Source organism: Anopheles funestus, chromosome 2RL, assembly GCF_943734845.2.
Source record: "Anopheles funestus chromosome 2RL, idAnoFuneDA-416_04, whole genome shotgun sequence".
NCBI classification, from domain to species: Eukaryota; Metazoa; Arthropoda; class Insecta; order Diptera; family Culicidae; genus Anopheles; species Anopheles funestus.
In genome coordinates this window covers 15,771,964-15,798,168 of record NC_064598.1, presented here as the reverse complement: position 1 = coordinate 15,798,168, position 26,205 = coordinate 15,771,964, and the positions used below count along the sequence as shown (strand labels likewise).

Here is a 26,205-nt window from a genome sequence, read left to right as displayed (position 1 = left end):
TAAGTATCTTCACACTGTTGTTCATACTTAACAAATGTTCCAATCGTCTTCGAAACATATTTTATGAAGCTCTCAAATTCAAGTAATTGATCTCAAACCTGCACCTTTTATATATTTCGTGTAGTATCTAATTGATCATGCTTGTTTAAAAACACGCTAGACTTCTGAGTAGCTGAAGTTGTTGAGAGGAGTTCCTAAACAAAATAATATTTCAATATTATATTTGTAATCTTGTATCATTTCTTTGAAACTTGAATTTTATTGAAAGAATCAAAAGGCTGCGTCATTTAAAAAGCAATAAATGGGAAATAATAATCCTTTACAGGACTCAACTATGAAGAAGAACTTTATACTTCTTCTTCATGTGCTACTATTGAACTCTTCAATACGTTATACTATTGAAAGTTACAATACACTACATATAAATTTACTCTGGTTGGAAGACATTTTCTTCAAAAAAAACGGTGAAAAATTGTGTACTAATGCAAACAATTACTAAAATTTTTAGATTTAAAAAAAAATTAGATGCTGGAAATTAAATCAAATTCTACGCAATAAAATTAAATAAATTCAACCATATGCATTTAGATATTTTCAAATTTTCGAATTCTAACGGCCACTGTTTAGCGCTACTATGAGTTAACATACTGCTGTTTAGCTAATGCAATTGAATACTTGAGCTTTCCTTTCCGAAAAAATGGCTTTATTCAGTAGTGTTAAAAAGCCTACAGTTTATTGCTCCATCCAATTTGGATTGTAAGTCTTTCTTAAACGGCAAGGCTTTGCACGCATATGTCCTTCAAATTGCCACAAAATATAGGTTGAAGGTGATTGGAGAACTTCAAAAATTCGTTGCAAAGCAGTGTGCCAAAAGAATTGGTGCCAGAATGCAAAATAAAAGGCTCCCGAATAGTTCATTCTGAAGCAGTTCCGTTCGGGACATGTGCCCCTTTTGGAAAGCCGAACTCGCACCGCTTCTTTCCGAACATGGAGAAGCGTATGGAATGGGTGATAATTGCTAATACATAGAGAGAGGAAGCTAATGCTAACAGCGAAACAGTGCTTTGGAGTGACAGAGAAATGTTTAGTCACCGTGCAACCCGGAACCCTTCGGCAAAGTGCCTGGACAAGATGACGGGAGGCGAGTGTCCGCGAGCGGCCGAGGCTGCGCAGAAAATAGAAAGTTTTAGTGATTCTAACTTGTACGCACTATATCGAGCAGCACTAAGGAATCCAAGTCCAAGGAAGTGGTGAAAGTAGCAAAACCCCGATTGCCCGTGCAAGAGAAAGAGAAAGTCGTCACTAGGCTGGTACCAGCGCGCTTGTATATAGGAACCCGCGTGTTGTGGTGTGCGTGCTGTTTGTGTGACGAAAATAAGGGGTGCGTGGTCCAGTTTGCTCTCCCTTCCACGGCACAGACCGGCCAGCCAGCTAGTCGCACTGGCGGGGGTAGATTAGGGAGAGGGAAAACCGTCCATTGCCTGCCCTTCCGAGTTAGTAGCCGATCGGTTTGGAAGGGATTTCACACAGGCACTCGGTGTGCGGTGTGTGTTGGTGTACATTAGAGATTGTGGATGTGCCGTGCACCATTCGTGCGCGCATGAGCAGCTTAGGTCCCTGCGGCCTTCCCTCGTGCTGTGCCGGCTAACTTGAGTGTGGAGGGACACGGGAGACAGAAGTGGGAAAGATTTGAGAAGATGTGTGCGTGTGTTTAACCGCATATTTGTGTCTTCTCGTCCGAACGGTCCACCCCATTCCACCCACTGTTCGGTGAAAGCCGAAGATGCTGCTACCAGTGTTGGGTTCGTCGTTCCGTGAGTGCCTTTTCCGCGTGAGGATCAAATGGTGAAGGTTATGTACATCGTCGATTTTCCTCACCACTTCATACACTCGCGGGTGCTCACCAATACCAGCGCAACGCCGACGATGCTGACGAGGAAAATGGGAGTAAAAAGGACAAAAAATCTACGCCACCAGACAACACGGAAGGTGACCGAAATGTGTGCTCCCATCACCATAGGGCACAGCGCGTATCCGCATTGGTACGAAAGGGACGACCTGGGACGACCGGAATTGCCCAAATACAGATGCGTTCGGTCGTTTTTTCCTTTCTAATACCAGTCATTTCCACGGCAGAACACGAGTCTGGAAAATCCACGCCGGAAAAACCGCCGGCCCACCCGCCACCCAACCACTACTGCGTGTAAAAAAAAGGAAGGAACGCTGGCGCTCCCCAGGTTCTCAAGTCGTCGTCGTCAGTCGTGAGCCAAAAGTCGGACGAGATTGCTGCAAAATTAAAAACATCTTCGGTTGCGCGCGGTTCGAACAAAAATAACAAAACAAAACTAACAAATAGATTTCGCAAACAAATCCGGATAAAAAAAGGGATAAAGAAAAACAAAAACAATAACAACAAATTGAATTTGAGAAAAAAAAACCGGAAAATGAAGCGGAAATAAGAAAAGGATATAAAAATATGAAAAACGAAAATTTAACATACGTATAGTACCAGTGTGTTGTGGATTAGCTTTTTTTAGAATTTTGTTTTAATATTGTTCAGTGGTGTACCGGTTCGAACCCACAAGACATGTGCCTGTGATAAACAAAATTACGAAAAAATAGTTTATGGCTATCGTGCAAGTTCTTTCTGTAGACCAGCGGATGTGTGAAGTTCCTTAATGGATAACGTGTTTAATAATACCAATTGCTTAATATATCTCATTCGCACCAAGTTAAAAGTCCTATAAGATGTTCAAAACAGACTAAGAAAAAAACAACAAAAATTCATAAAATGTGTGGAATAAAAATGTACAAAAGATGTTAAAAGAGTAGTAAAAAGAGCCGAAGACGCGGCGTGAAAGGGATAAAAATATTGTAGAAGTTGAAAAGGGATTGTATTAACCAAAAAAAAAGCAAACGAGAGAAAAAAGTTGTCGAAGGAGAAGACAATTCGAAGAATTTTGAAAGAGGAGCTTATCTCAAGAGAAGAACCATCCATCCTTGTGTCCATGCGCTTTCCCGGCAACAACCTGTAATAGCACACTCTCCTGCCGCTCGGTCGGCACTCGTTTTATATGTATTATTATATATTTCTTCAGACTTCCCGCCCGCAAGGACGTAAGGACACGTCCGATTGCATTGGTGGGTTGGGGGTGGGCAGTCGTCGGTAAGGGATGGTGGAGGACAGTACGAAAAACCACCCCTTCGAGAAATTTTCTCTATATAAAATTTAGTGTAATTTTCTTCTTCGGCTAAATATTTACCCCTTGGACTGCCACCCTTCTCCCGCACCCCTCACCGTGATTGACCACGGCATCTACACACGCTGCGCGCACAGAAGGATACGCGCGTGTGCGAGGGTGTACTTGCTTATCGGTGCCTACCCTCTTGTATGCGCACGTGTGTGAGTGTGTGTGTCTGTTTGTGGTGGATCTCCTTCGGAGAAGTTCGGCAACAAGACGAAGACATCGCTCAGTGTGCAATCCGCGTCCATACCGACTGAGCATCGGAGCTTGTGTTTTCTCCGCCGGTGGTGGTGTGTCCACATCCACCCATCCAAGGATTTCTGTGAAGAATCTTTGACGACGTGAAGTAGGAAGAACTAGGATAGCACGATAGAGGTTTTTTTGTCCAAAGGAGATAGTGTGCGATGTGGTGAAGGGTGGGTAGGGAGTAGTGGACTCGTGCTCGGTTTGCTCTATTCCTCAGGCTCACCAAGACTAAACGGGCGGGCGTGCGGGCGATTATCGAAGGTGGGCACAAAGTCTTCGGAACCATCCTCCGAGCTTACTTTTTGCCTTCGGTTGTCGTCGTCGTCGTCGTCGGGATCGTTTGTCGTGGTCGTTGTCTTCGAGAAAGAGAAGCTCGAGCATTAGCCACTTCTGTGAAGCTGAAGCCTGAAGGACGAAAACCGGAGTTAGCTTGGGTGCGAGTGAGATAGGTGTAGCAATCCGGTGCTCTAAGGAGTTTTGGGCCGAGCGGCCGTAGCATCTGTAGAGCTGTCGGACACTTTACACCTCATATTATCAGTTGGTCTCAGAAACTCTAGCACCACATCTAACTCGGCACTCTTACGGTTCGGACCGGTGCAAGAAGGAACCCCCGGGAAGGAATCCGTGTAGAAAAATTTTAAAAGAAGCAACCAACACAAAAAAAGAAAGCATTTCAAATCGGATTAAAAGCAAAAAAAAAAATAAACAAAAGTTTAACAACACCTTCACAAAAAAAAATTAACCCAATCATCAACCCCTATTTCGATAACCAGGCAGTACCAGGGATTCGAAGGCAGCAATAGAAAACAACCACAATAGTGTCACAGCAAAAAACAAAAGAAGCAAAAATTGTGTGAAAGGAAGAAGCCATACCACAAAAAAAAAACCGAAACAGTGTTTACACCAGTGTAAAGCGAAGAGAAAAGCGCGCGCAAATACAACATTAAAGAAAAAAAAATAGCACATAATAACAGCATAGCAGAAATCGGAAACTCAGCTCAATCTACACTCAGTGCTCGGGAGAAGAAAAACGAAGCTTGCAGAAGAAAAAAACAAACAACAACAAATACACACACCGTAGTAGCAAATAACCACTACAAACATCAAAGCGCACAAGGACGATTGGAGACATCCTTGAAACGACATCAAGCGTACAACAGCAGCAATAGTTGAATTGGATTTTACCACTCGAAAACCAAAAACCAAAACCAGTGTGTGATAGTGAGTGAGCATCAGCAAGGCCGTGTTGTATCAGTGAGAAGAAAACTCTCCTGTGTTGCAAAAAACAAAACAAAACAAAAAACAAAAATCGTACATCCGTAGCGATATTTGTACGAATAATGTTCCGAAACACCATCCACATCATCAGCGGAACGGTAACGCCATCGACCATCGATCCACCGCAGCACGGTAACATCAGTGGCGGTCCGGATGGTGGCGCCCACGTCGAATCAGTGTTGCGACGTTAAAAGTTGTTCTTGGTTTTAACAATAATACATCAACTTACCAATGCATTTCCGTTCGAACTCTTTCGTTTGCTCGGTGCGTATTATTAAGCGCACCGGTCACTAAACCATTATATAAAACGACTATATAAACCTGTGTGTGTGAAGTGTTCTCTTAAGAAAAAAAAAGCAAACCGAAGAAGCGGTGAACTCTTGTAATAAGAATATTGTATAAAGGCTAATATAAATATAAAAAATCATATATGCATAACAACGTAGTATCTCCATGTGCGTGTGGAGACGTTCGAAAGTAAAACAGCGAAACAGCAGCCCTCGCCTGCTTTCGCTTCCCATCTGCTGGCGCTCTCATTAAAGGGGATCCCATCGGTACTGGGAAAATTCCCAGATAAAAAAAAAACACCTCCTTTTCTGTGTACCGGTGGGTACTGGAGTGGAGTAGCAAACAACAGCAAAATCCCAAACGTGGGGAACGAAGAAAAAAAACATTGAAAACCAAGTGTGTCCAAACGTCAGCATGGTCGGTTGGGATTCGTTCGTGAAGGTATTTATGGAAGATCACACCTTACGTCCCTAAAGTTGGCGAAACCTTTCTTTCGGCAAGCTATGTACAGTGGACGCGAGCGAACCGATCGGAGCGACGCAACATCAACAGCAACATGCCGGCGTTCGCCTTGGTGTTCAGCGATTGGAAGAGGCAGTGCAAGCGTTCAAATTGCGTTCAAAGGTTGCGTACCGGCGTGCACCAACGTACACGTGTGCCCGTGAGTGAAAAATTATGTGAAATTATCCTTACCGCCAGCGTTAGTAACAAACGGCGCCGGAAGAAGCATTCGCATCAGCAGCAACAAACGGTGGAATGTGATAATGACGATTGATTACGTTACTAGGATATCGAAGTAACGTGCAATATACCACATATAAGAAAAGCAGCATAAATCCAAAGAAGAAAAAACACTACCAAAGTGACCGAAAGTGGATCCTGCTGTGTGCATGTGTGTGCGTGTGTGCGTGCAGTTTACGCAGAGTGACATGATCGATCGACATTGTCCGGCAAGATCGTTCTGCTTTTGTGTGATGTGATCGTCTGAAGCAAAACACCCTGAAATCATGTTATTCCCCCCACACGTCACCGACCGACTGAGACAAACGGGCGTGCGGTTCCCGCGGTAGTTGGATGCCGGTTGAGTTGAGAAACCTCCCCACCCCCCAGGGCAGTGTGTGGCGTGTGTTAGTTTCCGTGATTTTGTTTGTTTCGGTTTGTTTTGGTGTCACCCCCCAAAAACGAACGAACGTTTTTACGTTGTTTTTTGGCGAGTAGCCCCGCTACTCGTTGGGAATTTTTTACTACTGCAAAAAAAAACCATAGGCCTTACGAAAAGAGCGGGTTGGATTTCGAAAACGGTCATCTTCGTTGAAGAAAATGAAAAATGCCATCACTTCACGTCCGACCCCCTTCCGGTTTTAATGGCCAAAAACACCACCGACAATTATGGTTATGGAAGTGAAGAAAATTGACCGTTACTGTGAACCAACGAGCTAATGTGGGATAAGCTTAACATACGGTACGCATATAAAATACAACCAAAACATAAAACGAGAAGAAAGAAGAAGAAAAAAACAGTCTGAGTGAATAAGAGCCGGCATTCGACAGTGTGCTGATGTAGTAACAGTGTGAAAACCAAAACAAAAAATCAACTCAAACCACGTGTCGCGTGGCAAGCAACGAGACAAGTGAAGTTTTCTTTGCCAAAACAAAACCAAAACCAAAAAAAACCAAAACCACAAGTGTAGAGCATGAGTGTGGAGTCACGAATTGTGTGGAGCTGTTAGAGAGTGGTGCAAAAACAAAACAACGGGAGAAGAGGAAAAAAAGCGCGCTTTACAGCAGTTAATAATGCGCCGAAGAAAGATTACACGCCCCAAAATGCGGGGGAAAGTAGTAAAGTAAACAAGAAAAAAAAACATTATTCAAATACGCGTGTGAGTGAAGTTTGGTGCGTGGAAATTAATGTGCAATGCAGTAAAGTGCTGAATATGCGATGAAAACTCAGTTGGAAACGAACAACTAACCGTTTTGTGTGGAAAAAAAAGGATGAACAAACCATTCCAATACATCTTATAACGTGGATGTGTGTGTAGTGAAACGCACGAAAACCCGTGTACGGTAGCCGCCAGTAGTGTGGTTACTCTTTAGTTGTGAGAGTGTGTGAAGGATATTACTAAGTGCGATATTAGTGCACTAGTGCGTGAAAGTTTTTATTGCTCGTGAACGCAATATTTTCCGTAGCAAAGCATAACACAGTGTTCACAAAAGTGTGTGTTTGTGTGCGTGTGGTGTAGTGAAGTTGAAAGTGTCAACGTGTGAATCCATGCCAGTTTCCGGCGAAGCGAGGACAGCTAGTGACTGTGCAGTGCAAGTGAGCGTGATAAAGTCCTTTTACCACCGGTACGTGTGCATAGTTTCACATGGTCTTTACAGGTGTATCATTCCACATCCTAGCCCGGGTTATAGGCGGGGAGGCGGGAGTTATTTCTAAAGGGGAACACAACAAACGTCAAAAACCGGAGGTGGTTCGTCCTTTCCAATGTCTTTTCTTTTGTCCCGACCGGACAAATGCTCTTCCGTGCATACCGATAATACTGACAGAGTGAGCTCTAGAATACGGTCTTTCAGTCTCGTCGTCTGCAGAGAGCTTTGCGCTTTGAAATTCCGTCAACTTTTTTTCCGTTCGAGACCGGTAGACGAACGAACAAGCTTTTGCCGACCAGTCCTGACCGGAACGGGGCCGGACAACTTTGTTTGAGGAATCTCGTGAGAAAAGATTACTTTTTTCACTCACAGATTAAAATCTGATCACAATCTACGCGTATCATTTGTTGCGGAGAATCATCTTCCGAATGGCTACCAGCGGGTCACGACTAAACCGATTCAGTTCGTTTTGGGATAGCTTTTTTTCCTGGCATTATCGCACTGACGGATACCTTGTTCATCATCTTCCCCTGGCTTGCTGGATCGTCGACGTGAAAATCGTGCTCATCGGATGTGTTCCGCGAAATGTGACGTCTGCGTCATACAACCGTGAAACACCCGCAAAATCGGCGGAAAAACATCGTTCAGATATCTTTTAAGGTGATGGTGATGGCAGTAGTGGTAGTGGTAGATGGGTACATCGCAAAGAAAAGAAGAAGAAGAAAAAGAAGAAGAAGAAAATATCATATTGAAACCAAACCCGCGACAAAGAAGAAGAAAATACAAAAGAAGAAGAAAAAAAGAAGAAACACAACACAAGCAAAGAAGAAACGAAACTGTGATAAACGATGCATACGGTCAGCTACCAAGGCAATATGCAAACAGAAAAGAAGAAACAGTATTTAATTAGTGTGAACGGTTTCCATATGGTGATGTATCATTCAAGAAAAACAAAAAAAAAAACAATGCTATACGTATTTTATTATAAAGCCATCTGAATATAGTTTCTTATTCCTTACCATTTTTATTGCTGGATTGGCTGAATCGATTTAAGTGCATTTTGTTTGTGTTTTGCGAAATCTTTGTCAAGGAGAAAAACTTACCACTTGGTAGACGGTTTATGGCGTTTTGTTTTTGTACACGAAGATTGGTTTTTTGTTTCTCGAAAAAAAGTTTTAAACTTAGTTTTTAAATTGAATTACACACAAGAAAAATAAAGAAGAAAATTCACCTGCGGAAAACAAAATTGAAGCACATTCGGGCAAACGTCCAACAGAGGGCGCTCGGGTTTTGTTTTCTCTACTCGCCGGTAGAGTGCGCTGGGCGCGCTCGAACCATAATGAAAGATCGAGCAAGATCGGAATAATTCGGAGTTCGTTGTTTTTAGTTAATTTAAATCTTGAAATATTTTTTTCTGTCACAAAATCTGTTTAATTCCCTTTTTCGTTTTGATTTCTTTTTTCTATATTTTTTCAATTCATGATGAAAAAATCAAACAAAACCTGCAACCATGTCTTTGTCACTTGTAACTAATGTGTTTTATGATTCTTACAGATACTTCCACAAAATATTACCGATATTCGACACCAGGCCGATCACTACCACTGATGTCAGGTGAGTATTCGATCCGCTCTAGAAAGGGAGCGAATTCTACTCTTTTACTTAGGCGCCGGTTTACTGCCTGAATGCCACGAACGCTACCAGAAATAGAAAGATAACGCAGTACGCATTGCGATAAACGCATAATGCGCGGTGTTTGATTGCAATACAAAGGGCCTTTTAATGTAACACGCAACAATGGAGATGCATTACCCGGTTGTTGTGACAACTTCGATTGATGAAATGGAAATTGAGCAGTTGGGGCTCCTCGGTTCGTTAGTGACGATGCACTCCGATTAGCCGTTGTGACAGCGAAGAAGGAGAACGTACCGCATATCACTTACGCGTCATCTTAAATATGCTACGATGGTGTACTCGAGTTCATCGAGGTTATGTTCGCCTTCTGGCAAAAAACAAGGACAAAATCTATACGATTTACCGGTCGTCACATTATCGGAATGGGTTACCACCACATGGCGGCATTATACGTCGGGTCAACTGCAGCGACTGTTTGGAAGTTTGGTTTTGAAACCGTTCCCACTCGTACTCCCGCACAACGCAACGCCTCAGCGCTCAGAGCACCACACGTTTTATGCCTCGGGTAACCATATGGGCTACCGAAAGATATCGAAGCACACGGAAAATGCACACACACATAGGCAAAGGAAAACAACGACTAAAAAAAGCCTACACACACTATAGAAAAAAAAAACCCAAACCCAAACATCCTCTCCGTCGTCACTTTCTCGAGGAGACAAGCGCGAATGCTGACGGCACCAAACCTTTCACTCTATCCTTGCAACAAATCACTCCACACCTTCGGCCTTTTTATTTTCGCCGTGTGTAGTACATACCGCACACCGCCCTTGGTAGCCTATTGCCAATAATAATGCTGATGCATGTGATGCAGTCGATGACAAGAAATAAATTATAAACCACTATGTTATCGTATTTTCCCCTTGCCGAACCATTTTCACCTGGCCCGATAATCGTTTCTGCACGCGAATGCGGCACACTTTGGACGGGGGTTTTTAGTGTTTTTCTCTCACTCTCTTTCTCGCTTCCTCTCCATCTGGATCCCCGTTCTAAACATTCAAACGAAAATCGAAAACTGAAAATAAAACAATTCCTAAAACCAGTGCACCTTTATGTGCCCAACATGCGCTGACAGGTTATGTGTGATATGCAATCGGTCGATAAGAAGAAAACAGTGGGCAGATTGGTACCCATTATCATACACTATTCTACCCACACTCTCATTCTTCCCATTTCCACCCACATTCTGACTCATCCTTTCAGTGCCAACGATTTTTTTTTTTTGAGAGAAAGGAGTTGTGAAAGAGTTGTGAATTGCATACGTTGTGTAGTTGTTGAAGTTGCATCGATAATGTTTTTGCTGACTGCAGCTGATTGTTTTTCCCTATTTTTATTCGTTTGCAAAACACAAGTTTTGCAAAAACCCGGGGGAGGAAACGGGCAAAGAAATGCATTTCCTAAGTTTCGTGATGTTTTCTTTGCAAATTGGTAAATTAAATTTTCTTCCATTCGGCTGTGGTACGATACACCTGCCCATTGTGTGAGGTGGATTTTTAGTGCACATGTGCTACCGGTGCATCTAATTTCGATGGGTAGTTTGCACGCCTTCTTTCTACCAGTAATCAAAACTTCGCCCTTAACGCGGGGTTCCATTGGAAAGAATGATCAACATTTACGAACTTAATTTACTAACAGCCTTCTCTTGGAAGAATATTTTTTGTTTGTTTATACTTCAAATTATTCTCCTTTCGTCCGACATATTTATCATTCTCGTTTCGACCAAATTCCTCAGTACTCACACTCAAAAGGTCTAGCACCTGCTTGCAAGCAGTACACAAAATCAGCGAAATCACTAATTGCATCGCTTGTCTTCGAAAGGTTTCCTCAAAAGTAAAAAAAAGACGATTTTATATCGTCATGCCTGCACAAATCTACCATTGATTAACCCAAAGTTATTGATTTTTCGGGCAAAAATTTCCTCATTAATCCATCCACGGCTTTTGCAGCACATTAAACGACCCGACATTCGGGATCAATAAATCGACTCAAAACTTCTCGTGAACTCTCGCGAAGGAATAAAGAAAAATCGAAATGCACGAAGCTGAACACCATTTGATGTGCGGTTCGTTCCTTTCTCGAAGCAAATATATCGTGCGCGCCTCCATCACCAGTTCTTGTATTCTACCGGGCAAGGAGGACTTTGCAATAAAGGATTCAACACCAATTTGCTGCCGGATGTAAATACATCTCCGTGTCGTTGCTTTCGTCATTTCGCTCATGAGTGCACCGGTGATTGCACGGCCGGTTACCCAGCCCGGTTCTGTATTGGTGAAACTTTGATGCAAGTACTTCATAATAGTGGCCACATCATGAGCACGGGAACTAGCTAAAAGGGTTTCGGGCACTATTAATACGCTGTCCTTGGCCAACAGTTCAGCGAGCTTAAATATGGTCTACATTTTGCTGAGCGACACGATTGATCGGCTCGAGAAAGTATGATGTGGCGTGGAAAATGTCTGTAGACTTAGTTTTACTAAAGACGTACTCTCATAAAAGCTGGAATATTGCCTTCGACCGATTATTTTTCTCTACATCACGAATCGCGATTGGAATTTCTTCTGTTTAAGTATCAATATGAAACGGCAGTGGAAACTCTACAAGCGCTAATAATGATGGCAAAGGTCCAACGATCACGGTCATCAGGGTGTGTAGCACTTGCTGTGTACATGCGACGAGCAAGATAAGCAAAAAGATGCGATCGTTCATGCGAAACAGCGAATTCGTTGTTCAACGAATCACCGTCCACAAATCCGTGCTTGGGCCGAAGGTTTCGCTACTGGTGGAATACGACGCGCTTGGCAGCACAGACAAATCACAATGCGCCTGGTGGTGGGAGTTGATGTGTACTACTATTCGAGTCACTACCAAACGACACCGAAACGAAACCAGCTAAGGGGAAGAACAACGCCGACACAGTGTGTACTCCACGTCAGATCTCAGCCCAACCCATCCCCGGAGATGGGTGCTCAATGTTGTCCGGACACATGAATCCCCGGACACTAACAATGCACTATGATTTCTCGATCAGTTGTGTAATGGAGTAAACTTCTTTTTTTTTCAACTGATGAATAGAAATCAGCATAATAGTGGGACCTTTAATTATTACAATACTGCTTGAAGTGTGGGCAATAATGGGGATTCTTTGATGACCCGATAACTTCACTCGGGCTCACTGTCTGTAACTTCCAAACACGGCTAACCTAATTGGTGCATATAATGTTACTCATTTTTGGGGATTGGAAATAATAATACATTGTCTTGGTTGTACGATTTGCGAAGCACAGCTGTAAGAAGTATAGCACACTCGACATACAACACCTGACAGGTGAGAAAAGGCATCGTTATTTCACTCTTTCGTCACGAAACGATTACTGAAGCAGTTAGCTAGTACCGGGTGAGGAGTTGTTGAGGTTCTTAAACGAAAGGGAAGCGAGAGGAAGCTTTCTTTTGGCACCCGCTTTGATTGATACGTATATCTTGGAATGTTTTGAGGGGTTCCGTAAGGTTTCGTGTTTCCAGAGAACGGCGGTCTCGACATGCACGGGTAGATGAAGGGGCACGAATGACTCGTGGTGTGATGTTAAAATGCTACCAGACAGTAAAACTTCAACTTGATGCGATACCCCATTCACGTTACGTCTTCCGAAGTTTGACACTGACAGACGCGGAAACCATACCGGAAATGGGTCTTTAAATAATGCTCACGAACATGGCAAGAATCTAGTGCGAAAGACAAAATGGGATCCGTTTTTTTCTTTCTTCGTTTAATTTCTTGTCGTGTGTGTGTGAATGACGGAAAAGCATAATGAGTTGTTTGATGGGGTGATTTATACCAGAATTGCCATTTTATTCATATAGGGACATACAAAAAAGAAATACACACAACATGAGATGTCATGCAGGACTACGAACTAATTCGTAATCAATAAGCAAAGAATTGACTGCCTTTTGCCATGTTTACCTCATGAAAGAACACAGACCTGAGTAGCTGTAACTCCCTCGCAAACACTCTTCCTCACATCCCATGATTGACCATCATTAATGTACACCATTTGACCATTTTTCAAACGATCTGCATCTCGGGCTACCGCCATATTGTAGAAAAGGGACTAAGAAACTAATCCAGAACTTTTCTAATCATACGATTCAGAACCACAGCAAATGATTACTGAAATGGATGTTGCAGAAATAGCCTTTTTGAATCAATCCAAATGCAACTGTAGGAGAGCAAGTTGGTGAAAAGAAGAAGAAAAAACCCACACATTCTGTAGAGCTTCAACTCCTTGATGTTTTTGACCACACACCTACCCATACCGCACTGCATAATGCAGGAAAAGTTCACTGGAAGAAGCTAGTTCTCCATCAGCACCAGCTCGTTCCACCTAACCCTCGTTTTCCATTAGCATATTTTCTTCATTACTTCCAAATCTATCAGATCGACCGTATTGATGAGCGAGGTAAAGCAGGGTGTCGGTGTGTTTTGCAAAAAAGGAAAACGTGAACACGATTGCAATCATCAGAATAGAACCCACCTCCACATCGGTTCGCTTCCACCCGGGGACCTCCTGCAGGACGGTCGCTCGAAACTTCTTATCCATTTTGTCTCTTTTGTGTTGCACCTTTTAGAATATGGGTGCATATCAATACGATAACAATCGGCAAATTGAGCTCAGCCTAGTACGGTTGGACCTTACGGATGCAGGATCCCCAACAACACTGTTCAACACTCTTTGGAAAATTGTAAAAATCTCAACCTACGGCCACATTACACCACGCTGCACATTGCTGCAAAACCAACAATAAAACAATAGGCGCTTTTCTCCGTTTGGTCATTGTTTTTGTCCATCCAATGACGGGTACATTGCGAGTTGGTAATCGTGGAGTGTGGCTGGCCCTCAGGGAAACACATGAAAGGTGCATCCAAGTTCAGGCGTTAGAATTGCATCACTAAGGCAAGCGAAGGGAAGGAAACGCAAGAACACCGAAAGGAGGGAGCTTATTAGCCACGACCATTTCACTTGCTGTTGGTTTGGCTTTTGTTTGTGCAGTGCGTATAAAAATGGATGAGTGACGATACTGGGAAAAATGATTGCTCACTACTAAAGCACTGTACCATTTACTAGAGGTTTTGCATTCTTATTTGTGCAACGAGATAACGCAAGTAATAGGAAGAAGTGTGTTAATAAAAGTAAATTTTTAAATTGAGATAATTATTGAGTATTCCATAAAATGTCCATTGTTTTTTGTTTCTGTTCAGCTCCAGGAATTATTTTAAGAATTGTTGAGGAGTTACCCAAATTTATATTGTACAACACATATTTCTCTCTTGATTCCTCTCTTGATTTTTCTGTGTTTATTTTTTTTTATATAACCTGGATGTAATTCTCGTCCTATTTTAATGCATGGACTCTGGCGATCTCAATGTCTAAACATCGTTTAACTATCCAAAACTATTTTCGAGATATTCTCGGGTTAACCTCATCACCTTACTATACATATATTATTTGCCCTTAAACTATTGACTGTGTATTTAAAAGTTTTCTTCATTAAATCTACATAATTCATAAGGAAAGTTTTCGTCTAAATCAATGTCCAGTTATGAAGCTGATTGTTATCCGTACAACTTTGCGACTTTAATAGTGACTAACACGTCTTTAGCTGCTCATTATCCATCGTTGTCACTAGAGAAGCAAACTCTACTAGCCGTTTCCTTTCACCTGAACGAATAGTACAAAAAAGAAGACAAAAAAAACTCCATAATGTCCACCGGTGACTTCCCTTTGGAAGCTTGAAATCCGTGACGGGAAATGAAAAGAACTCTAAAGCCATAATTTACTTCCGATTGCAATTTCCGAACTTCCGAGCGTGGCGATGCGCCCTCTTTCCATCCAAAAAAAATAAAACCACACCTGCCCCGGCCACTGACTGGGTTGGCGGGGGTTGAAAATAAAAACTTCAAAGCAGACGGGAACCTCATGTCGAAATGTCGATGGACTCGCATTGCTCGAGACATCGGTGCTCTCGGGCACAAGGGGTAAGGTTGAAGGTAGTTGGCACAACATAACAAAAAGCATGAAAAGTACAATTCTCAAACGGAACAAATTCCACTTCGTTCTAAATACCTCACCCATGGCACTAAACGTGCCCCGGTAGTGGCGTGCGTGTTGGGTGAAGTTATTTTTTACCCTCCAACCCAAACACACACGTACGTGCATCAGTTTTTCAAAGCAAATGCAAAGTAGTAGCAAAAGGGGAAAGTAAAAATTGACCGGAACTACTGTCGAAAGATCATGACTCCTCGGAAGCTCTACCGGCCGGAACCAAACCCGCGGTAGAAGAGGGACAACACCCACCCCGCGTTAGGTGAAGCGGAAGAAATTGCCACCCCGTGCGTTACGGACAGCACGAGGGTTCTGTGCGGACTTCAGGGTGACCGATGACAATCAAATGATGTTATTTTTCCTCACCTTTTTCCCATCACCCATTTGTCACGTCTTTCTTTACCTTCCACCCTATTTTGGAGGCATACGAAAATGGTTATTAAGCTAGCCCGGGGGGAGGCCTAAAGTAAAGTAACCAAGCTAAACAACCTACACCGCGTTCCAGCGTAGTTTAGTGGACGCGATTTGATGCGCGGTACTATACAATGTGCACAAGTGCACATGAGTGTGGGGTAGTTCGTGGATCCGTAACGACGCGCGCGTTGTAGTCCGAATGGATGACGCCTTTTCGCCGTTCCGTGCAGCTTGAGAGGGTTTGGCGACAACCCATCAAGCGTCCGAAACACAAACACCGAGCACTGGGTGGGCCAATCAGTAGGCAAATAAATCCCACCCTGCACCCTCTTGTCGGGGTGAGATGGGGAGTATCGCAAACGGTAAGTCAAGTGGGAGAACTAGAATAATATGCGCGTTGATTCGTAGCGATCAACGATGCGAAGCAGCGAGCGAGAATCGGAAGTGGCGAGCGATTTTGCTACACAGGTTCCGGCCTGTAACGGCCGGGTGGCGGGAGCAACCCAATGCAGCGACATGTTTTTCCACCCTTGGAGCTTTTTCGCTTGCGACACACGAAATCGTCCGTCACACAATGCACGGTCGTTTCTCCGTGCTTCATCATTCTTGTGCCACACATATCCGTCGGATCTCGCAGTAAAACAGCAACAAAAAAGGGGCAGGGGAACGACGACGCCGTTCCGATGTTACACAAAACACCGGATGTGAGGAAGTATTGCATGATGCGATATGATTCTAGAGATTTGGCCCCGATCGTCGCGCACAGTCCGCGAAACGGAACGAAAAATCTACGCCGGACACCACCATTTCAATGGTGGACGCAAACTAATAAGAGAGCGTGTACTCTATCGAATGCGAGATCTGTACACCGCGCACGGCAGATTGTGGACGTGGAGGTGCAGCAAGTGTCCGAATGACCTGGCCGAGTTCTGGAAGCATCCACCCAAAAGCGATTTTTCCACCCCACTTTTTAACGGCGATCATTGATTCATCAAGGTTTGCCTTGTCGCTGGGTGGGAAAAGACAGGTCGCTGGTGGTGGAGGTTTGTTCTGTACCGGAGGAGGATGTTTCTGTTGATGGATGTTTCAAATGGTAATTACTTCTAGAGGGAGAGCACACACAAAAAAAACTTGTTCCCCAGCCCCACCATGGGTGCGCCACGTGATCATCGCCAATGTCCACCGGGGTTGACCCGAAGCCGGTTTGTCGTCTCAGTGCTGGGTGAGCTAGATAGCTCGAGATTGACTTGCGGAATAGCTTCAATTATTTCTCCTCCACCGGAAGCGTAAAGTTCCGCTCGGATTGTATAAATTAGATAAGTATACCGCGGCTATTGTTCGCGGGCTGGTGGAGATGCTTGAATAATCTAATGCACTGCGTGTCTATTCAAAGTGTGGAAATATATTTGCTTTAAGAGATGAATATTTTTTTGCAAAATTTTCTAAACCCAAAAGTTTCATTTAAAATTCTTAAATAAAAATAAATTCCCCTGCATCGATGTTTCGTAGTTAACAATAATATTCTTCCCCAATCTCTTCCAACGCTTCGGTCGTCTATAACACATGAAAGTTATACTCCTGGCAGGATACAAGCCAAAGCACTCCCTTTCAATTCACAGGATATTTACCGGAGCGGAACACTCAAACCCCAAGCGAGAGGGTGTGCACATTTGAGTGAAGGAATTTCCCATGATTTCTTGTGACTTACCGTTTCCTGCAATTCCCGTCCTTGCGGGACCAGACGGTACTCCCCCATACGTGTTTCGCTGCTTTCGCATGTATTCACTCTGTATCCTTTTGTACTCCGTGTGTACGAGCAAACAAAGTTTGGTTCCTCCCTACTGCCGTACGTAAGGGAAATTCTTATCGTCATTAATCAATTTCGTCCTATGGGAAGATAATTAAAAATTTGACTCTCTGTAGGGCCACCACACACACACACACAATACCTGATGAAAAAAAAAAACACTGAGAAGGATAGTGGAAGAATGTAAAGCTTGCCTTCCTAAAAACAAACCATTGCGTTGATGAGAAATGCTGCCCAAGACAATAGCCATCTCAATAGGACGAATACCCGAACAGACCCCGATATGTGAAGGTGGAAGGAATGGTTTTGATGCGGGAGCGAATGTGAAAGTTTTGCGACAAACTTTAATTGATTGAATTTTTCCCTTCTTTATCAGAGAAACCGGGAGAGGGAGGACCGCATACGTGGAAGGGATTATTTGTTGCGGCTGAACAGTGCTCAAAACCAATCAATAGAACATCTTCCTTTCCAGCCTCAAGTAAAAGCCACTTTCATGCTTGATTGGCAAAAGAAAAAGACCCAAGTCACCAACGAAAAGGGTTTTTGCTGTGCTCGTTTTGGGACCGTGTATGATCATATACGGCTTTCTCTTTTTTTACGACTCGTTGTTGTCTCCTACTCTGCCACGGGTTTCTCAATTTTCCCATGCATGCTTCATGAATAATTTACCGGAATATTTAAATTTGCCATTCGTCGTTGCCAACTTGCTCGCAACAAGGGTAATGAGGGGAGGGTGATCACCAAGCGTGAAAGAACACACCCACGTGATTTTCTTTTTTGTGTCCACAAACTCACTCACAGGTGCATTACGACCAAATCACGCAAACACCAGATATTCGTACCGGATATCAACTACTTCCGGAATGTTCCCACGAAAGTCTAACGCTCTGCCCCTAGCCCAGAATTCCTCCTCAAAACACAAAAGGGTGCCAGAGCTCATTACCATTGAGTGTCAATAGTCTTTCGCACCAACCCCCGACCTGAAACCTGTGTCAAGAAGAGGGCAAACTGTTTTCGAACTTGTTGCACACTGTGTGTCTTTCTTAAGACGTACATAAACTCCTATCGCCGGGTAAAAAAAAACTCCCATCAAACCCCTAAGGATATACGACTTCAAAAAGTGATGTAGTAGCACGGGCAAGATATGAACGAACAAACAGACGGAGTTGGGGCGACCCTTGTGGCTGCTATCGTTTCGAGCTGTTTGACGTTCAAATAATAATAATCTTCTTTACGTCTGTTTTCTTAAACTGCGCCTCCCCCTATCTTGAGGGATGAGATATGGTACTTGTCTGCCTCCTATAGCAGCTTCTTGGAGGTATCTTATGGGGTGAAGATGTTAGACGATTTAATCTTTTCGGCTATCAATTGCTCATGTAATCGATTCGCTTTTTTTTTTTTGGTGTTTCCCCATTTTACCTTACTGGAGTGACAAAATGGGGTGGTGTAAACCACTTTTTCTCAAACATCCTTTAGAATAACGAATATCTTCAGGAGTTTCCCTAATTAACACCAAATTCAACACTCACTTTATACAACATTCTCTTTGGAAGTCTTTTGTTTGGGAGAAGTTTATTCCTTCAAAGTTACTTCCTTACACGCAACCAAGCATAGAATTGACTTATTCTTTAGTTGGCAATGCCAAGGTTACGAACCTTCAACTGTCCTTTTTTGTGATCGAAACGCTTTAGACATCTTCACAAGTTCTCGTATTGCGATCTGCCTTGTCTTGTACTTCTCCCTCAGCGAGGGATAAGTACAATTAGGGTTCTATTTGTTTTCCAGAGAACAACCAGAGAAATCTTCTTCTCCTTCGGAAGAAATATCCCACCTCCACATCTTCTTTCGAAGAATTTCCTTGAAAGACGACGACAGGTCGCTTTTATCGTGCCGTGGTTGGATGAAGCTATTCAACAGACGATTTCACGCCCGGCTAAAGTGCTTTTCTTTCGTAACGCAACCAATCTTCTTCTGCTTGTACGGGCGCGTCTCAAGAGCGTAAAAGTGGATTAATTTCTTCGTCTAGAAGTGTCTTTTTCCCGCGCTGCCCTTTTGGGATGCGGCCTTGTGAGCGAGGTGTAAAACACAGGGAAACAACATCCCTTGAGGGTGTTGAAGCGGAAAAGACAAAACGCAAACCAGCGTTGGTTTGAAACATTAAAGAAGCGAAACCTTTCTACCGAAGGGCGCAAACTTATTGACATTGAGTTGTGCGAGCTTCATGGTAATTAAAACCGTCTTCCCGTGGTTGTTGTGGTTTTTGGGCTGAGATTCTTTTTTTTCTGACTTGAAGTCGTTTTTGTTTTGCGTTCCGTCCGTCAATGTCTTCAGCTGTTCAACTGTGGGGATGGTGCTGCGACGATGATCGATCGCTTGGTCCAAGATGGTACCGGTGTGGTTGGAAGAATTTCACCAGAATAAACAATGAAGCTACCAGCATCTTAGCTGACCGACCAGCATAATAATCGTAGCACAAAACTTCACCAAACAAGGGAAGTCTTTTCATTTAGCGAAATGAACATTTGCGACCGTCCCGAAGTAACCGTAACAAGCGTAAAAGGAAAAAAAACTAGAAGTATGAATAATATTTTCCCCAAAATCAAAACCGATAAACTTCGTCCATTTGCAGCTGTAGACGTCGACGTTGGAAAGAGTTTGGCAAAGTTGCTGGAAAATTTTGTTCATCTAAGTAGATTTATTTCGTCTTCCATTGCAATCTTCAAACTCGTTCACTTGTACCCTTTCGAGGAGTCCCGGGGCTTTTGGCTCGTTGTAAATAACGCTTCCGTTTGATGAGACGAAGTTGCAAAAATTATTTCCCCGAAAACTTTTACCTCCAGTTTCTTCACACAACCACAAAGCGGGTTGCGGTACAATCCCAAACCCACGACGTACCTGGCAATAAGTTCTCTAGCCGTACCGTGATGGGCCATCCTTTATTTTCCTTTTTGTCTGTTAACCACTTTCTTCCCGACACTGAGATGTAGAATTATTGGGTGAAGTTTTATTAACGATTTCTTTTCAGCTATGATTGCCATCCTTTGCTGGGAGCAAAAAAAATCAAATACAATCAATGCACATATGGACGCATTAGAGTCGCGGTGACGTGGGTCAGAAATCTTCATTGACACATGGTCGATTTCTAACACCCTTTCCTTCGACAAAAGTGTAACGCATCAAAGGATCGATGCAGAAGGTTTGCATTTCTTTGCTTTGCATCCATTGCCAGCATTGTTGCATTCCTTCTCAAGGTGCTCGAAGCGGAACAATTACTATTGTTCTGTGGTGTTTTAAGCAAATACTGTACTGCCCTTTCTCACAAGAAGCTTTACGCTTTTGAATGTGGAAAGATAATCCTTCGTACCGTGTGGCTTGGAAATGTGGGAACGTTGATTCATTCTTGAATTGTGCACGCAGATTTTACTTGTAGGAGATGTGCCACTGTGAGCGATATGAGCCGTTTTAAAGCAACAAATTTAAAGAACTTAAATTTTAATATTTTTTACCAAAGCCCAATTTAACAAACATTTGATTGCCTGCACCAAATGTCATCCAAACGCCCAGCAAGATCTCTAGCCAAAAAGGGGACGTTGACTTGAGCGCTTGTCTTTTGAAGCGCATCGCTGTTGTTGAGCGCGTGTCTGCCACGCGTCCACGCTACCAGTTTCCCGATTTTCCAGGTGAGGTAACATCACAATCAAGAGAGAACCAAAAGTAAAAAAAAATGTAACAAACCAACCAACATGGATGTACGCAAGTTTACGTTTCCTGCACACCTTTCCGTTTGTGCGTCGCCCTTTCGCCCAGCGTGGCGTTGATGAACGTAGCGTTTTGAAGCGTCGTAAAACCGGCGATAAGAACCCACATTTAGCGGAAAAAGCATCTCCGAGAGGGGTCTCTTCTTTCGTCGGTATGGGCACGCGCCCTTGCACCGTGTTCCGCTTGCCGAGTTCCTCAACATACACACGGGTACGCACGCGAAATGTGTTTGTACGTGCTACATTTGTAACATGACGAAGCAAATGATGCCCAAACTGTTGTCGCCCTTACCCGTCGACTTATTATAATACCACTTGAAGGGTTCGCTGCGTTCCACCATGATAGCATGGGCTGCAATCAAACAACAGCTGCATCGATTGCTCTATTTCTTTTTTTATTTTACTTTACACTACAGAAAAAGAGTATTATAATGTTTTGTTGCTAAATTTAGAGAAACTTTTAGTCTTCAATAGTCCATTCTAATTTACTTAATTCTATGTCAGGAATTTGAATAATTTGACTAGCTCTGCCCTACAAAAATAGGAAAATCTTGGGGTTGAAAATTGTCAAGAGAAATTTATCTTTCTATAACGTCACAATAACATTAATTTTTAACATAAAAAAATACAATCGTCCAAAAAATAAAAAGTCCAAAAACAATGACTAAAATTAATTTAATGCCAAAAAACAAAGTCTGACATCGTCGTAAACAAGAAAATAATTTTCTTCGGTAATAATTATAAAGATATTTGTTGGATTTATCTAGATTATGTGAATTATGTATGTGTTGTGTTTGTAACTACCGTAGTGGACAATACTACGAACTAATAATATAAATTAATGGCCGAGTTATTGATCACTGTCCAAAAATTCACCAATATTACAGACTTCCCTCTCCTTTCACGATCAATGATAAATTCTTAAAGACGCAATGGATATCAATTTCGTATGGGCAATCAATGCAATGTTTAAAAAAATAGTTAATCGAATGAAAATTAATTTAAAACCAAATCCATTTTGCTCTAATTAAAATTAATGATTAGCAGCACATTTTTTCAAATCTTTTTGCAAAAACAAAAAAGATATGTAGTCCTTTCGTTCTATTACTTTTGTTCAATCAAAACCAATCCTTGAAATGTTGTCTAATGAAAGGTATTCAAAACTTCAACAGACCGTTATCCCTTCTTGGCGTTGAGCGTTGATAAATCCTTCTTTACAATCCTTCCAGACGATGTAGCATCGACGGATGGGCAGATGTGTGTTTTCGCGTCCCAACTCCCTTCCCGCGATCCCTACCGTTCTTGTCCAGCTACAGAACTTCCCCGTTCTCGCCCTGCTATTTAGAACCAGCGTGTTCTTCAACTGTGATAGCGAAACAAAACTACGAGACCTTTCAATTTTGCACAAAATCCCGCCAGCAAAGGGGACTCTGTGCGATGTACGGTACCTTGAATTAGAGTCCTTCCACATCAACCTAAGCGGAGTGCCACCTTTACAAACATTCTTTGCATTCCCTTCCGCTCGGTCACCTTTCCACTTCCACAAAGGAGAGAAGGAAAGAAGAAGAAAAAAACTCCGATCCAAACACAATAGCAATTGATGTTGAGCTGCGAAAGGTTTTCTGCCAGCGTTCTACGACCCTTCAGCCCTAGATCCATCGGGGTGAGATCGGTTTGCTGTGTCTTTTCCCCTTCTCAAAAACGGCACTCCTTTACGTCATCGATGCAGCTGCAGGCCTCGATCGCGTCTGTTGCTCGAAGCAACAAAACCACACTGATACAACATGCCAACCGGGACGGAAGGACAACGTTCCGACTGTGGCTGTTGTGACTGTCCCCTTCAGTCGCTCACCTTTTCGCGCTAAGGGCTGAGCGATCGAATCCCCTAAGTAAAGCGATGGTACGCTGCGCTGCTACGCATACCATCTCATGTGCGTTTCTCCCTTTTTTTTTGCGTGATTCTTCCTCACCATCGGGAGGTCCCAGTGATGCGGGGTCCTTTTTCTTTTGTCAACCAAACAAACGGTAAAGATCGTTGTCGGGGGTTCGTTGGCAGTGTGCGTGGCGCGGTGGCATTTGTGCGCTGAGGGTGAGTTCTTCGTACTGCGCTCGACTAATTCGCCCAGGACACTCTCCCCTGTGTCAGGAACTAAACCACGGGCTCGAAAGTTCAAGGTCCTGCTGCAATTGGAGAAAAGGCTACAAGCTTAGCACAAGAATCGACATCGAGTGTGGCTTGATGCGTGAAGGTCCTGCAGATCCTGTAGCTGGACAGAAAAAAAAACCGAACTGGTTCCGACCGTATTGTTGCGAAGGGAAGGCACTAACGTGCTCCAGACGCTTGACGATAGCGACTTACCGAGGGTGCAGGACATAACGGCTGTACTCTGGCTCATATGGCACACCGCACATTCGTCGCATCGCTGACTTTCGATCATGATGATGAGCGTACGAAAAACCGACAACATCACCAACAACTACGACGATGACTACGAAGAGAAGCGGTAAAAGGCGACAGCTGCTAGAATAATTTGCTAACCTAACTGGACCAACTGACGGACGGAATGTTTGTGTTATGGATCCGTCGTCCCGGGTGAAGACCGCTTCACTCGTTGAAGTCTCTAACCGTTCTGAGAAAGCATGAGTGGCTTCAGGCTCACGCAACGTACAGTTCGCAAGAGCAAAGCAACAAAAGAAACCCATCGTCTTAAGGAAAATCGGCTCACTTCCCCTAAGCACAGGGAACTCACAGCAATTTTCTTCCACTACCACCTCCGGTAGCTTTCGGTTTCCCGGGGACTGGTAAATTTCTTCCCCTGATCTTTTACGCAACCTACCGCAACACACGGAGCGACGTCTTACGATTGTGTTCGTAAGCGAAGAAAACCCACGAGCAACTGAGCACGTGTCGTTTTGGGCATTTAAACGCTTACGTCACGCGGCGAAGGCGTTCCAATTTCTTCGTTCCTTTTCTCGAAAAGGCGGTCTTTCGGGTACTTTAGAAGTGGGGGAAATTCTTATAAGAATTGTTTCTTAGGCCTTACGCATCATCCTTAACCGACATACCATATGGTTTTTGTGTGTTGGTGGAAGATGATTATCGATGGCAAAGGAACGGAGGTCGTTTAACTCTAGCGCAACCGGTGTCCGGTAGGTTGATAAAGGTTGGGCTGTTTGTTTGTTTCTCCTCGTACCATTCCCTCTGTCGGTGAATGGAAGGGATGAACTACATCATCACCTTGTGCCGGTATGGCACGGGGCTAGGCCAGATGGCATTCGATCGAACTTTTGGGCGATTAAAGTTCGTATGTGTGGTGTGTTTTTTTATGTTTGCCTTTTTTTTGAAGGGTGAAAGATCACCCACTCAATTGCAAAAATCTTCACTTTAATTTCAACAAAAAAGATGAATTAAAGGTTTTTATCTTCGTTTTTTGTCTTTACTTCAAACAAGCTCCTAACTAAGTTATTTAATACGTATGTGTGTGGTGGCTAAAGTGTCGTCTATCTTAAAACTTTTTTCTTCAAGAGGAACTACACTTCCGGCCCACATTTCCGGAACACAGCCAGAGCAAACTTTCATATTTATTTGTCTACATAGTGTTCTCCCCCTCCTAATCTTGCGCTCCATTCATTAGCTCAGTGAAAGACATGAAGAAATACATCTTCCTCGTCCTGTATCTGCGTGTATGCTTTTCCGTTGTTTTATCTTTTCTTTTCACTCGGAACTATAATGCTCCGGGCACATTGTCACCTTGTTTCTGGTGGCTTTTGTTTTTTTTTCATGCCGCTTCTGCTTCTGGACACGATGTACGACGGCGCTGTTTACCGTGCTCTTGGAGAAGGATATCTCATAGTTTCGTGTGCATGTCCTTCCGGTCGTGGCGCATCCTTCCTTGGCATTTGTTTTTGGTTGTTGCTTCTGCATAACGTTCGCTTCTCAGAACACCGGAAGGTGGTAAGGATTTCTTAAGCAGAAACGTAATGCATGCACCATCTCGCCATCAGTAGAGACATTAACCGCTGTGACTCATATTAGCACAAAGCCACGTTCGCAGCATGGGTGAAGAAGTTAGAAAATGAACTCAACGGGGAAGACATTCTTCCTTTTTTGGGAACAAAAAAAAAACAGGAAGTGCCACCGCTGTTTTGGAATCATTTCATGGCAAATTGAATTATAATTGAATGTCATTACTGTAGCGTTCCCGCCTTAGAACGCAAGGTGTGAAATTGACGCTCATCGAACCGTACCATTTCAACGGATTCTTGTAACCCTCAGCAAAAGGGTGTGTGTTTGTGTATAGATTGTGTAAAACTTTTAGAAAACTTGCACCTAATGTACTACCGAATGGGATGTATGTGTCTCAATGATTACCAGTTTCTATGGCCCTCGTTGGAAATCGAATCCCGAAACATAAAAACCCAACCGGACAGTGACAAGACGCTGGCAACCGACGGACAACTTTGTAAAAGATCAAAACAAATGCATAGCATGATACCAGCAGGATAGTATTTGGACTGATCTGCAGCCGGTTCGTACCGATTTATTGCTACGCTTTATTGAAATCCCTAATCATGTTTCGCTGGCACGAGTCTTACCTTACGCCAGGTTTCTTGAGGGCGCCTCATTCATTAGCGCACGCCCGCATCCGCAAGGAATTGGATTTCCTTAAGAATGATAGTTGCACTTTTTTTTTGTTCCATCCTTCGCCACGCAACGCATCGAATGCGTTTCAAGCGGCAAGCTGTTCATAGAACCGTCCGATCAAACGCATATGACATAAGGCGTTCGCAGATCACATTCGAACCTTTTCGCCCCGTTAAAGTACGGGTGAATGGTGTGTTAGGATATTATGTTCTTCCTTTTAAAACTATCTTCATTCTAACTATGGAAATAAGAGGAAAATGTTTGATGCACGGCATCGATATTGGTAGGTGTTTAGGTGATCTTTTTGTGGTAGACCTGACGAGATCCTTTCCACAACTCTATGGATCCCTTGTATGGA

The 26,205-nt window shown here is 43.3% G+C and overlaps 1 protein-coding gene across 12 annotated transcripts in view; it reads left to right on the top strand.

The window, feature by feature from the left end:
• Positions 1-26,205, top strand: part of LOC125764903 (homeobox protein prospero) — a 159,886-nt gene that overhangs the window by 53,952 nt on the left and 79,729 nt on the right. For 2 of the 12 annotated variants that reach the window (XM_049429602.1, XM_049429601.1), the window contains exons 1-3: positions 3,688-7,403; positions 7,800-8,356; positions 8,982-9,041. The gene's annotated coding sequence lies outside the window, so the exon portion shown is untranslated. Of the gene's footprint in view, positions 1-1,323; positions 2,320-3,157; positions 3,592-3,687; positions 7,404-7,799; positions 8,357-8,981; positions 9,042-26,205 lie in introns of those variants that run through there. The other 10 variants (XM_049429604.1, XM_049429603.1, XM_049429598.1 and 7 more) reach the window with 8 other exon arrangements.